Source organism: Mobula hypostoma, chromosome 20 (genome assembly GCF_963921235.1).
Source record: "Mobula hypostoma chromosome 20, sMobHyp1.1, whole genome shotgun sequence".
Lineage (NCBI taxonomy): Eukaryota > Metazoa > Chordata > Chondrichthyes > Myliobatiformes > Myliobatidae > Mobula > Mobula hypostoma.
Genome location: NC_086116.1, coordinates 34,096,408 through 34,110,633, shown reverse-complemented (window position 1 = coordinate 34,110,633; position 14,226 = coordinate 34,096,408). Strand labels below are relative to the sequence as shown.

Sequence of the window (14,226 nt, the reverse complement as noted above, 5' to 3'; positions counted from 1 at the left end):
ACATAACATCCCAACTCCTGTACTCAATACTTTGATTTAAGAAGACCAATGTGCCAAAAGCACTCTCTACGACACTATTTACCTGCGATGCCACTTTCAAGGAATTATGGATCTGTATGTAGATGAGGCTACAGTGGATGAAAGGATAAAGATTCGGCGTGGCACGTGATGACATTGCAATGTTAAAGGATTGCATTGAACGGGTTTGCAAACGCAGTGTTTGTATCCAGTGCTGGGGACTGCACAGCGTAGTCGCCGCTTGCATTTCCAGAGACCGGAGGTACAGCGAGCCGGCGAGAACCCGGTAATCCGGCGTGTGCAAGGTGTGATGGACAGATGCGTAGCTGCGGGATCCGCGCAGAGTCCGGTGCGAGAGTGAATGGAGTGGCGTGGGTCACGACAAACCAACCTGACGGAGATGCCGCTTTTTGGGCACGCAATGCCCGTGGAAATCTAAATCACATTCTCAAAAATGCAAGGTAGGCTTTAATCCCAGATGTATGCATTTGTCGACGAATGGAAATTTCCAACAGAGTCCAGTCCGGTGTTGTTTTTTTTTGCTTTAAAAAGGGGCTTACTGGATAAATGAATGTGCGTTATTTTTATTGAAGACCTGTTCGGTTTGCAGTGGGTCTCGGCTGCCTGCCTGCCGTCAGCGGCTGGCGTGCGGACCTGTTGCGGAGCCGCTACCTGCTTGCTGAGGTTCTGCTGCATTGCAGTGTCAGTAGCCGAGGCAGCGCTGGATTGCCGGCGTCCGGCTGCAGCGGGGGGTACGGTGTGGACAGGAACCGACCCCCCCCCCCGGGGGAGCTGCTGGACCCCCTGCTCTGGTTAAATTCCCGATTACCCACCCCGTATCCCCACCCTTCACTCGGGGTCACGGGGCGGGGGGAATCTTCACCTGGTGCCCGAGGTGGCACTGAAGGCGGGAATCTCACCTGAGAAAAGGAGACTGTTAATTGGGTTGTGTTGAGAGGGTCGGTGCTGAGGGAGCGCCTCGCCGAGGGAGGATCGGTACTGTGAGGGAACGTCGCGCCTAGGGAGGGTCGGTACTGAGGGAGGAGTGAAATTGAGCGGCCATGAGGGAGCTCCGTGTTGGGGGAGGGGCGATACTGAGGGAGCGCCATCCTGAGGGAATGGTACTGAGGTAAGAGCCATGAGGGGCAGGGGTTGTATTGAGGGTAGTACATGAGGGAGGGACAGAACTGAGGACTACCTGCGCCTCTGGAGGTTCCATGAGGGAACTCAGCATTGAAGGAGAGGTGGTACTGAGGGGGCCCTGCACCGCAGGAGGGCCTGATGCCAAGTGCCTAACTCATCATCAACCTCAGCCCAGGACCTTGAGGTACCAGGTGCTGAGAGGGATATCAGCCACCCATTTAACAATCAATTGCTCTTTTACCAAAGATGGTGCATCATTTTGTTGTATTTATCAAAATTCGCCCTCTCCAGGGGGTGAAACAGAATTCTCTGTCTCCTTCCCCTATTGGCCTCTCTTGTGTTCATGGTCCACATTGTATAAGGAGCACCTTCATGAGAGATGGTCTTTCCCCTGTGAAATGGCCCAGCAAAATGCTCTGTCCAGGGTCACTGGCGATGGGCAGTTTTAGTAAAGAGTGGGACTACTGACTGACTCTTCCCTGGAACAGAATCCCTCTGCACACTCTTTGTTCAAGACTTTGGATATCTACAGTCATGTATTATTTATAGTCAATTTCTACTTGGAATTACATAATGTTGTCAGCTCCCACACAGTTTGCATGTGTAAAATACTAGAATTAGGGAACTTGTATTCCTTATGCTGTGGTGTTGGCTTTCCCACTCTCACCTGGCTTCTGTAAGTGTGTCAGAAAAGACATTGTTAATAAATTTTAATATAAAGGCACACTGGCCTGTTCAAGGTTCTGTTCGTGATTATAATCCCAGATGTTTTTTCCACCTTCTGGGTTAGAGTCATGGAGCACAGCGAATACTCATCTACACTAATAACCTTTAGCAATACTTGGTCCCTACCTTCTCTGCCCTGTTAATTCAACATTAGTAAATGCTATGAGAGTCTCTGTTTCCACCACCCGCTCAGGCAGTGCGTTTAGATCCCAACCCCTGCCCGAGTGAAAAATATCTTCCTCAGATTTGCTTTAACTCTCACCTTAAACTTCTGCCTTCAGGTTTTAGACCTGTATTTCTTGGAAAAGTTTCTTGCTCTGCCCCCTATTTACATCGTCATTATTATGTCCTGTGTTGTATGAAGTTGGCGATCATGGTCTATGACCATGTTCGTTCTTGGCAAATTTTTCTACAGAAGTGGTTTGACATTGCCATCTTCTGGGCAGTGTCTTTACAAGATGGGTGACCCCAGCCATTATCAATATTCTTCAGAGATTGTCGGCCTGGCAAGTCCTGGTTGCATAACCAGGACTTGTGATATGTACCAGCTGCACATACGACCATCCACCACTTGCTCCCATGGCTTCATGTGACCCTGATCGGCGGGGGAATAAGTAGGTGCTATACCTTGCCCAAGGTTAATAGACGGAAAGAATGCTTTACACCTCCTTTGGTACAGACGTATCTCCAGCCCGCCACCCTTATCTATGCTTGTTGTAATGATCAAAGTATGCACGTGCAATGCAACTCTGATATTCATCTTCTCCAGATAGCCAGGAAATACAGAAGAACCATGGGTGTTGTTGAAAGACAATGACTCCCCCTCCCTCTGGCACGAAAGAGAAAAAGAAACGCAATTCACAAACCCCCAAAACCCCACCCCCCCTTGCACAAAACAAACAGATGGTTCACATGGAAAATGGCAGCTGGAACATCAAAATCTAAAATGTCGCTGTCTACAGGTGAGGTGCCGGAGGATTGGAGAGTGGCTCATGTTGTTCCGTTGTTTAAAAAAGGATCGAAAAGTAATCCGGGAAATTATAGGCCAGTAAGTTTAATGTCGGTAGTAGGTAAGTTATTGGAGGGAGTACTAAGAGACAGAATCTACAAGCATTTGGATAGACAGGGACTTATTAGGGACAGTCAACATGGCTTTGTGCATGGTAGGTCATGTTTGACCAATCTATTGGAGTTTTTCGAGGAGGTTACCAGGAAAGTGGATGAAGGGAAGGCAGTGGATATTGTCTACATGGACTTCAGTAAGGCCTTTGACAAGGTCCCGCATGGGAGGTTAGTTAGGAAAATTCAGTCGCTAAGTATACATGGAGAGGTGGTAAATTGGATTAGACATTGGCTCAATGGAAGAAGCCAAAGAGTGGTAGTAGAGAATTGCTTCTCCGAGTGGAGGCCTGTGCCTAGTGGTGTGCTACAGGGATCGGTGCTGGGTCCATTGTTATTTGTCATCTATATCAATGATCTGGATGATAATGTGGTAAATTGGATCAGCAAATTTGCTGATGGTACAAAGATTGGAGGTGTAGTAGACAGTGAGGAAGGTTTTCAGAGCCTGCAGAGGGACTTGGACCAGCTGGAAAAATGGGCTGAAAAATGGCAGATGGAGCTTAATACAGACAAGTGTGAGGTATTGCACGTTGGAAGGACAAACCAAGGTAGAACATACAGGGTTAATGGTAAGGCACTGGGGAGTGCAGTGGAACAGAGGGATCTGGGAATACAGATACAAAATTCCCTAAAAGTAGTGTCACAGGTAGATAGGGTCGTAAAGAGAGCTTTTAGTACATTGGCCTTTATTAATCAAAGTATTGAGTATAAGAGCTGGAATGTTATGATGAGGTGGTATAAGGCATTGGTGAGGCCGAATCTGGAGTATTGTGTTCAGTTTTGGTCACCAAATTACAGGAAGGATATAAATAAGGTTGAAAGAGTGCAGAGAAGGTTTACAAGGATGTTGCCGGGACTTGAGAAACTCAGTTACAGAAAGGTTGAATAGGTTAGGACTTCATTCCCTGGAGCGTAGAAGAATGAGGGGAGATTTGATAGAGGTATATAAAATTATGATGGGTATAGATAGAGTGAATGCAAGCAGGCTTTTTCCATTGAGGCAAGGGGAGAAAAAAACCAGAGGACATGGGTTAAGGGTGAGGGGGGAAAAGTTTAAAGGGAACATTAATGGGGGCTTCTTCACACAGAGAGTGGTGGGAGTATGGAATGATCTGCCAGTCGAGGTGGTAAATGCAGGTTCTTTTTTAACATTTAAGAATAAATTGGACAGATACATGGATGGGAGGTGTATGGAGGGATATGGTCCATGTGCAGGTCAGTGGAACTAGGCAGAAAATGGTTCGGCACAGCCAAGAAGGGCCAAAAGGCCTGTTTCTGTGCTGTAGTTTCTATGGTTTCTAATCCCCAAACCCTCAACCCCCTCCTTCGTAAATAAAAACAGCGACGATAACATCAAACCCCCCCAACCCCCTCCCTTGCAGGAAAGTACAACGACAATAGCTTCAAAACACCCAACCCCCTCTCCCACTTACCAAAACTAACAGATTGCCCACACAGAAAATTACCAACAAGAACATCAGACTCTAATTCCCCAACTCCTCACCTCTCACAAAAACAAATGTAGTCTCTCCTCATCACTCCGCTCTGGTCATGCTCTTCAGTGCAGTCACCCTCGTTATGTTGTGGGACCTCACTAACAAGGTGGTCATCAGAAGGAAGTAAATCAAGGACCCACAAAGCAGCCAGTTTCTCAGTTGTAACAAGCTTGGGCAAGTTATGAGTAATTGATTTTTATATATAAATATTTATGTCACATGCAGAAACTAATGAAATACCTATTAATAATCTAATTTCTGAAGTTATGATGTCTGTCTTAAACCGGTTGATTTAGGATTTTGTTCTGATGCTGGATTTAATAAGTAAATATCATTTGCAAACCTCAACTCTTGTTCTAACATTAAAAACTCATAAGATGATAATGGCTACTTGAGGGAAAGGATCCCTCACTGACTATTGTACCAGCCACAAAAGGGAATATTCTCTTTGAAAGAAAAGGCTGATTCTGCATTTCACTGAAACCAAATGCAATTTTGACCCTGGTGACAATTACATTTCAGTCCCTATGTAATACAATCCTGTGGAATCTATCTTGTGACGTTAGAGAAAATTTTGATCATTTGATTCAACACGGGGATAAAAAGCATGCATGGGAACTGGGGGATTAACTAGGATACACAGTATCCAAGCAGGGATGTGAGCACTTTTGATTAAAAATTTAAAGATTTGTCACATGTACATCAAAACATCATAACATACAGTGAAAAGAATTATTTGTGTCAACGAGCAACACGGTCCAAGGATGTGCTGGAGACAGCCCGAAGGTGTCGCGATGCTTCCTGCGCCAACAAAGCGTGCCCACAATTACTAACCCTAATTCATATGCCTTTGGAATGTGGAAGGAAACCGGAGCAAACGGAGGAAATCCATGAGGGGAGAACGTACAAACTCCTTACAAGCAGCAATGGCCTGATCACTGGCGCTGTAAAGCATTATGTCAACTATTATGCCAGCCCTTGTTGCTCACTGCTGGTGGTTGAATGTGCTAAACAGTAGAAATTTAACAGTAAAGCAATAACCTTTGAAAATGAGTTGGGTTTGTTGATCCTGTGCTCTGAATGTTGGAGGTTGTAGTTAGAGCAAGAACTTTAACACTGAAATTGTATCCTCAGTGGCCACTTCATTAGGTGCACTTGCTTGTTAATGCAATTATCTCGTCAGTCAATCATTGGCAGAAACTCAATGCATAAAAGCATGCAAACATGGTCAAGAGGTTCAGTTGTTTAGACCAAACATTTGAATGGGGAAGAAATGTGATCTAAGTGATTTTGAATGTGGAATGACTGTTGGTGCCAGATGGGGTGGTTTGAGTATCTCAGAAACTGCTGATCTGGTATTTTTGCACACAACAGTCTCTAGATCTTATAGAAAAACAGAAGACACCCAGAAGCAGCAGTTCTGTGAGCAAAAATCCCTTGTTAATGAGAGGGGTCGGAAGAGAATGGCCAGACTGGTTCAAGCTGACAGGAAGATGACAGCAGCTGAAGTAACCACAAATTACGTTCTTAAAGTGGATGGGCTACAGCAGCAGAAGATCTTGAGCATACACTCCGTGGCCACTTTATTAGGTACAGCAGGTGATTAATAAGGTGGCCACTGTGTAGATGTGTCAGACTATTACTTATATCTTTTTATTAAGAGATACAGCATAGTAACAGGCTCTACTAGTCCAAGGAGGCCATGCCACTCATTACACCCATGTGACCAATTAACTTACCAACCAGTAAGTTTTTGGACTGTGGGAGGAAACCGGAGCACCCAGAGAAGACCCACCTGGTCATGGGGAGAATGTACAAGTCCTTACAGACAGCTTTGGGAAATACTGCTGAGTGTGTCTTCTGCTTGGGTACCATTTGGACCTGGCAGGGCTAATATCGTATCCAGTCAGGGTGGTTTGCTTGGACATACTGTATGGGTGCTGTGATTCCTGATTGATAGCAGTGTGTGTAGAACAGGTTAAGTTGCTCTCTGGCCTTGACTGAATTGGAGTTAAGTTGAATTATTATTATGTGCGGAAGTGCAGGTATAATGACAACCCTGCTTGTAACTGCATCACAGTTTCGTAGGTACAGCCAATGCACCTTTTTTTAGGCCCCTCCATTGGTTGGGGTTGACAATAGATATTGTGTCCTAACTGTCACGTGATACACACAAGCCAGGGCAGAACGATATGGAAAGCAAGCTGTTCCCCCTATATTAGCCTCCTCCTCTCCATGCAGCTGATGAATCCAAAGGAACAGCAGAGGCCAATATAATTAGGAACCAGCAGTGTCACAGAGTTGCCAGTCAGTGTTGAACTCAGTGTTGGACTGCCTTAGGTACTCTGGCTCCAGATTTTTCATCGGGGTTTACTCCCAAAGCCTTCCCCATGAGTGAGTATAGCCGCAAGGCAGCGGGGGTTTGAGATCAGAGATTTCCTTCTCCTAGATGAGCTGCCAACCACAGCTGTCTGAACAGACAATGCACACAGAACATAAATTATATATAAATTATTCATAAATTATACAAGACAGTGAAGGGGGAGGGGGTTAAAAACAGACAATCAGAAATGATTCCGTGGCAATGCAAGAGGTAGTCCATAGTGTTCTGTTGCTGATGAGTGATTAGGGTTGTGCAGATTGGTTCAGAAACCTGATGGTTGAAGGGATGTAGCTGTTCTTGTCATCTGCACAAGTCCACGAAAAACTTACTTGCAGCAGCATCACAGGCACAGAGCATCAGGTAAGCAGCATTCACAAGGAAAACAAGAATTATGCACAATTTTTACAACAAAGAACACAATAGAGAAAAAAAAACATCCATTTTAGTGCAAAGTAATGGATGTTTTTTTTAAAGCTTTTTTTTGTCAGATGTACATTTAGATTTAAGTAAGAAACATAGAAAACCTATAGCACAATGTGTGTTCGTCCTTCGTCGACGTCGATGAGGACCTTGACACCATTAAGATGGTGTCGAGACTAGCGTGTGGTTTGGATTTAAGTGAGGGAGAGTTGTGCAGCGTCAGCCTCACCCTCTCTTCCCACTTCCCATCTGGATCCAGTGGCAAGACAGAATCGAGACGGCTGGAGATGGGACTAGGCGCAGTGGATGACCAGGTGGTCTTCTGTGTCTTGTCCTACTCTACACGTTCCACGACGCTTGCAGAGACTGCCTTCTTGACCGTTGGACCTTCCATTGGTCTCGTCCACCCAATCCGCCGGAGTCTGTCCTCATGCTGGGATAGATAGCTCCCTATCTTGCCGAGGGTTTGAGACCTGTCAGCTACCTGGTTTAGCCGGCTTGTCGAAGCCGTTGCCCGGGATGTGGCCGCTGTCGCATGCAAACAGCTACGGGGAGCCACAGGTGAGAGCTGAGTGCCAGTTGGGGACCAAAGGTGGACTAACCACCTTGAAAAGGACGTGGCATGTTCCCCACCGGAGGTGCTATCCCTCCCTGACACCCCATACACAATACAGGCCCTTTGGCCCACGAAGCTGTGCAGAACATGTCTGTACCTTAGAAATTACCTAGGGTTACCCACAGCCCTCTATTTTCTAAGCTCCATGTACCTATCCAGGAGTCTCTTAAAAGACCCTATCGTATCTGCCTCCACCACCGTTACTGGCAGCCCATTCCACGCACTCACCACTCTCTGTGTAAAAAAAACTTACCCCTGACATCTCCTCTGTACCTACTTCCAAGCACCTTAAAACTGTGCCCTCTCATGTTAGCCATTTTAGCCCTGGGAAAAAGCCTCTGACTATCCACATGATCAATGCCTCTTATCATCTTATACACTTCTATCAGGTCACCTTACATCCTCCGTCACTCCAAGGAGAAAAGACCAAGTTCACTCAACCTATTCTCATAGGGCATGCTCCCCAATCCAGGCAACATCCTTGTAAATCTCCTCTCCACCCTTTCTATGGTTTCCACGTCCTTCCTGTAGTGAGGTGACCAGAACTGAGCACAGTACAGTACTCCAAGTACGGTCTGGCCAGGGTCCTATATAGCTGTAACATTACCTCTTGGCTCCTAAACTCAATCCCATGATCGATGAAGGCCAATGCACCGTATGCCTTCTTAACCACAGAGTCCACCTGCGCAGCAGCTTTGATTGTCCTATGGACTCGGACCCCAAGATCCCTCTGATCCTCCACACTGCCAAGAGTCTTACCATTAATACTATATTCTGCCATCATATTTGACCTACCAAAATGAACCACTTCACACTTATCTGGGTTGAACTCCATTTGCCACTTCTCAACCCAGTTTTGCATCCTAACAATGTCCTGCTGTAACCTCTGACAGCCCTCCACACTATCCACAACATCTCCAACCTTTGTGTCATCAGCAAATTTACTAACCCATCCCTCCACTTCCTCATCCAGTTCATTTATAAAAATCATGAAGAGAAGGGGTCCCAGAACAGATCCCTGAGGCACACCACTGGTCATCGACCTCCATGCAGAATATGACCCATCTACAACCATTCTTTGCCTTCTGTGGGCAAACCAGTTCTGGATCCACAAAGCAATGTCCCCTTGAATCCCACAGGTTGAAGAAGTACAGAGAAATTTACAAGGATGTTACTGGGTCTGGAGACCCTGAGTTGTATGGAAAGATTGAATAGGTTAGGACTTTATTCCTTGGAATGCAGAAGATTGAGAGAAGATTTGATGGAGGTATACAAAATTATGAAGTATTGATGTGTAAATGTAAGCAGGCTTTTCCCATGGAGTTTGGATGGGACTACAGCTAGAGGTCATGGGATAAAGGTGAAAAGTTTAAGAAGGGCATGGGAAACTTCTTCACTCAGAAGGTCATGAGAGTGTGGAATGAGCTGCCAGCACAAGTGGTTCATGTGAGCTTGATTTCAAATTTTAAGAGAAGTTGGATAGGTACCTGGATGGTAGAGGTATGGGAGGGCTATGTTCCCTGTGCAGGTCAATGGGAATAGGCAGTTCAAATGGTTCAGCTCAGACTAGATGGGCCGAAGGTTCTGTTTCTGTGCTGTACTCTATGACTATAACATCCATTTTTGTGCAAAGTAATCAAAGTTTTATTTTAAAGCATTTTTTGTCACAATCATTGAAGCAAACAATGAAATGCTTTGTTTATGTCAACCAACATGTGTCGCCATGCTTCCAGTACCAGTATAAACATGCCTACAGCTTACTTACCCTTACCCGTACGTCTTTGGAATATGGGAGGAGACTGGAGCATCTGGAGGAATCCTACACCATCACAGAGAAAATACAAACTCCGGCTAGACATCTGTGGGAATTGAATCCCAATCGCTGATGCTATAAAGTGTTACACTGCTGTGTCGCCTGGTGTTCATGGTGTTGTCGTCATGAGTGTTGAGGGTTTTGCTGGCTGGTTCAAGAAGTTAATGGTTGAAGAGAAGTACCCGAACATGGTCGTGTGGGACTTCAGGTTTCTGGTAGCTGTGAGAAGATGGCCTGGTCAGGGTGGTGGGGCTCTTTGATAGGTGTTGTGTTCTTGAGACAGGGCCTTCTATGGATACTGTCAGTAGTAGGGAAAGGCATGCCCATGATGGGCCAGGTTGTATCTACTACTCTCTGCCACCTCTGTTGCAGTGTTTTAAGTGTTATACCAGGCCATGATGCAACGAGTCACCATGTCTGCCTGGATTCCTTATATAGCTTGCACAGGTGTTTGTCCATGCAGGTGTCTAATCTTCCCTGATGGTGAGTCCCAGGTTCCTCTCCACCCTCTGAGCGAGGAATATCTCACTCTGTCCTTCAGTCACCGAAGCCTGACACTAATTTCTTGCCTCTCTCTGGTTTGTTGTAGAGGTGGCCTCTCGTGTAAGATCTGTCTGAGAATGCCAGCCAATAGCAAGGACTGTATTTACAAACTCTTGTAATTCTGAGTACCCGGAGTGAGCGATGAATGGCCGACTGTTAAAGGAGGCAGTTAGTCTTCATTAGAAGGATTATAAACAGCAGTAAACATTTAACTAGCTGGATCGCTGAACTCTGTGAGTGTAGAGGTGGTCCTGTGAATGAGGGGCGGTCTCTGTACGCAGCTGGAGGGCACCAGGATTACACAAAATGGATTAACTCTTTGCTTTCAGACTAGCAACAAAAACAGAATTCAGAATTCGAGATTGTTTATTGTCATTCTATGGTACAGAAGTGTAAAGGAGAATGAAATGATTGTTACTCTAGATCTGATGCAGCATTAAAAAAATCACAATGAACATAAAAAAACACAACAAGCATAAAGAACACAGTAAATATAAATCAAAGATTCAAAGTATATTTATTATCAAAGTATGTATGCAGTATACAACCTTGCGATTCATCTTTCCACAGACAGCCAAGAAACCAAGAAACACCATGGAGCCTGTTCAAAGAAAATGTCAAACACCCAATGTGCAAAAAAAAAGAATAAATCCTGCAAACAGCAAAAAAACCGAGTGAAAAACACCGAATATAAAATATCAAACCACAGAGTCATTGAAACAGTCTAGGAATGTTCAGTTTAGTTCAATTTAGCGCTGTGTCCTTCGTTCACTGCTCTGATCCGATCAAAATTACGCAAATTAGCAATAAAGAAGGAGTAACCAGAAAAAACAAGCATATAAAACAATGTACAAGTAACTTGTATACAGAGACTGTATGTACATAAAGCCACACCAGGTGATAGTGGTGATGGGTTGGGTAAAGGGTGGAAGTGTTATGAAACACCTGATTACGTTGTAACACGTACAAAATACTGGAGGAACTCAGTATGGAAAGGAATAAACAGTTGGCATTTTGGGCTGTGACCCTTGATCAGGACATAGATGCTGCCTTGACCTGCTGAGTTCCTCCAATATTTTGTGTGTGTTGCTCTGGTTTTCCAGTAAATGCATAATCTTTTGTGTTTATGAGAAGTGTAGTGTCTATAATAGGGTGGAGATTAAGGATTTCAGCTGATAAAACAGGGCATGGTTCCAATATGTCACTCTGACTTCTGTCACTCATCTGTAATCAAGAGGCTCTGAAGGCATGGTGGAACATGGATATCCCAGTTTCACACTCCATCACTGACAACCCCAGCCCGCTTCTCTGAAACAGAAAACATGCTTAGAGTCATAGAGCACTAGTACACGTAAACAAGCCCTTTGGCCCGTTTCATTCATGCTGATCGTTGATCTCAGCTCAAAAGGTTGACTATTGATGCTGCCTGACCTGCTGAGTTCCTCCAGCACTTTGTGTGTGTTACTCTGGATTTCCAACATCCGCAGAATCTCTTGTGTTGTTTTATTCTGCATATTTGTGTCTCATTAATTTATTTAAATGCAAATGTGTCAGTGTCCAGGTGAAATGTTTTTTTAAAATTTCTGGTAATGTCCCTGAGTGTGCACTGTATGTGGATTATGCATAGGATGCTAGGTTGTCTGCCATCATGGACAGAGAATTTTCCCCACACTGTTAGAAAAGGTTACACCTTTTGAATATTATCCCATTAGGGATGTGTCAGGTGCTGGGGAAATGCAGGTCTTTTTTTTTCAGTTGGAACTCATGGGTAGAGTTGTGTTGTCCAGATTGTCCCCGAAAGGACTAGTGGGGACGAGGTGATTGCTCACCTCTGCAGGCTGTGGGTATGCAAAGAGGTTGTGAAAGACAATGTCCTCCTGGTTCATCCTGAGCAGCTGAGTACAATAGGACACTGATCTTCCCAGGGACGGACGGACGGACACACACACACACACACACACACACACACATTAAGTGCTGCTGACAGATCATCAGTTTGGTGAAAGACACCCTTGGGTCTGCCCTGAACTTGTTGGTCTGCCAGCACATCGAGATATCTGTAGAGAAATGGTGCTGACTGGCACGTTCCAAGCTGCAGGAGGATGTGCTGAGTGACACACTGAAGCTTGATGCAGCGTAGAGTTCTTCCACTTCTGGAGAAGGAGGGACTAGTTGGGTGGGGGGGAAGCCCTTCAATTATTGCAGTAGTATGTTACCTCAGGGGGCCACATGAGTGGTATTGGTGCTAGCATGTTTCAGTAATGTAATTGAACATGACAATGCATGGTCTATGAGACATGGAGTCATAGAAAAGGACAGCACAGAAACAGGCCCTTTGGCCTATCTAGTCTGTGCTAGTCCCATTGACCAACATAAGGATGAAAAAGGGTTTGAGGAGTTTATTCTTGTCAATAATGTCTTATAATGAATAAAGTTTATTTTGATTAAATTAATATTGTCCAGACTGTAGTCAGAGTCAGTCAGCACCGAGACAGGCCCTTCAGCATATCTTGTCTGTAATAAACAAGTTGCCTAACTGAGTTAGTCCCATTTGTTTGAGTTTGGCCCATATCCCTCTTGACCAGTACGGTAATGTGGTGGTTAACGCAATGCTTGACAGCAACGAACTAAGATGGCGGTTTGATTCCCGCTACTGTCTGTTTAAAAAAAAAGTTTGTACGTTCTACCTGTGACCAAGTTGATTTCCTCCCACATTACAAAGATGTATGGGTTAGGGGTGGTGAGCTGTGGGCACTGGAAACGTGGCAACGCTTGCAGGCTGCCCAGCACAATCCTCACTGATTAGATTTGATGCAAACAGTGCATTTCACTGAATGTTTTGATGTACATGTAACAAATAAAACTAGTCTTTTGAACCTTCCCTATTCATGTACCTGTCTGAATGTCATAACTGTAGCTGCCTCCACCAATTCCTCTGGCAACTTGTTCAACCATCCTCTGTATGGGGAAACAGTTGCCACTTGGGTCCCTTATCAACTTTAGACTTTTATCAGTCCTGATAAAGGGTCTTGGCCTGAAACGTTGACTGTTTATTCCTCTCCATAGATGCCGGCTGACCTGCTGAGATCCTCCAGCATTTTACTTCAGATTTCCAGCATCTGAAGAATTTCTTGTGTGAATCAGATTCAGGTTTAATATCACCAGCATTCGTCGTGAAATTTGTTGCTATGTGGCAGCAGTCCAATGCAGTACACAATAATAAGCAAATTGCTCTGAATATAAATTTTAAAAGTTAAATTAAATAAGTAGTCTAAAAAGAGAGAGGAAAAAAGTCGTGAGGTAGTGTTCATGGGTTCAGTCCATTCAGAAATCGGATGGCAGAGGAGAAGAAGCTGTTCCTGAATTGTTGAGTATGTGCCTTCAAGCTCCTGTACCTCCTCCCTGATGTTGGCAATGAGAACAGAGCATGTCCTGGGTGATGGGGGTCCTTAATGATGGATGACACTCCTGGATACTGGGGAAGCTCGTGCCCATGATGGAGCTCACTGAATTCACAGCTTTTTACATTTTATTTCGATCCTGTGCAGTGCCCATCCCCATCAAAAGGGTCCTTTATAGTTCCCCTTTTTAACTCTTTTCCCCCCCCCCAGCTTAAAACTATGCACTCTAGTATTCAACATTCCTTCCCTGGGGGTGGGGGAAGCTTCTGATTGTCTACCCTATTCTATTCTGCTTGTAATCTTATACACTTCTAACTTGCCTTAGCTTTTACTCCAGAGAAAACAACCAAAGTTTACCCAACCTTGTAGCTAATACCTTTTCTTCCAGCCAGCATCTTCGGAACCTTTCCAACACCTCCACAACCTTCCTGTCATGGGGTAACCAGAACTCACAACTGTGACCTGACTACAGTTTTATTCAATAACCCCTGACCACCTGACCCTTGTACTGTTTGCCCTGTGAAAACAAGCATGCTATACACTTT

The 14,226-nt window shown here is 44.9% G+C and overlaps 1 protein-coding gene across 2 annotated transcripts in view; it reads left to right on the top strand.

Moving 5' to 3' along the window:
• Positions 1–245: 245 nt before the first annotated feature.
• frmd4a (FERM domain containing 4A) overlaps positions 246–14,226 on the top strand; it is a 523,313-nt gene continuing 509,332 nt past the window's right edge. For both annotated transcript variants that reach the window (XM_063072636.1, XM_063072634.1), the window contains exon 1: positions 246–479. The gene's annotated coding sequence lies outside the window, so the exon portion shown is untranslated. The remainder of the gene's footprint in view (positions 480–14,226) is intronic.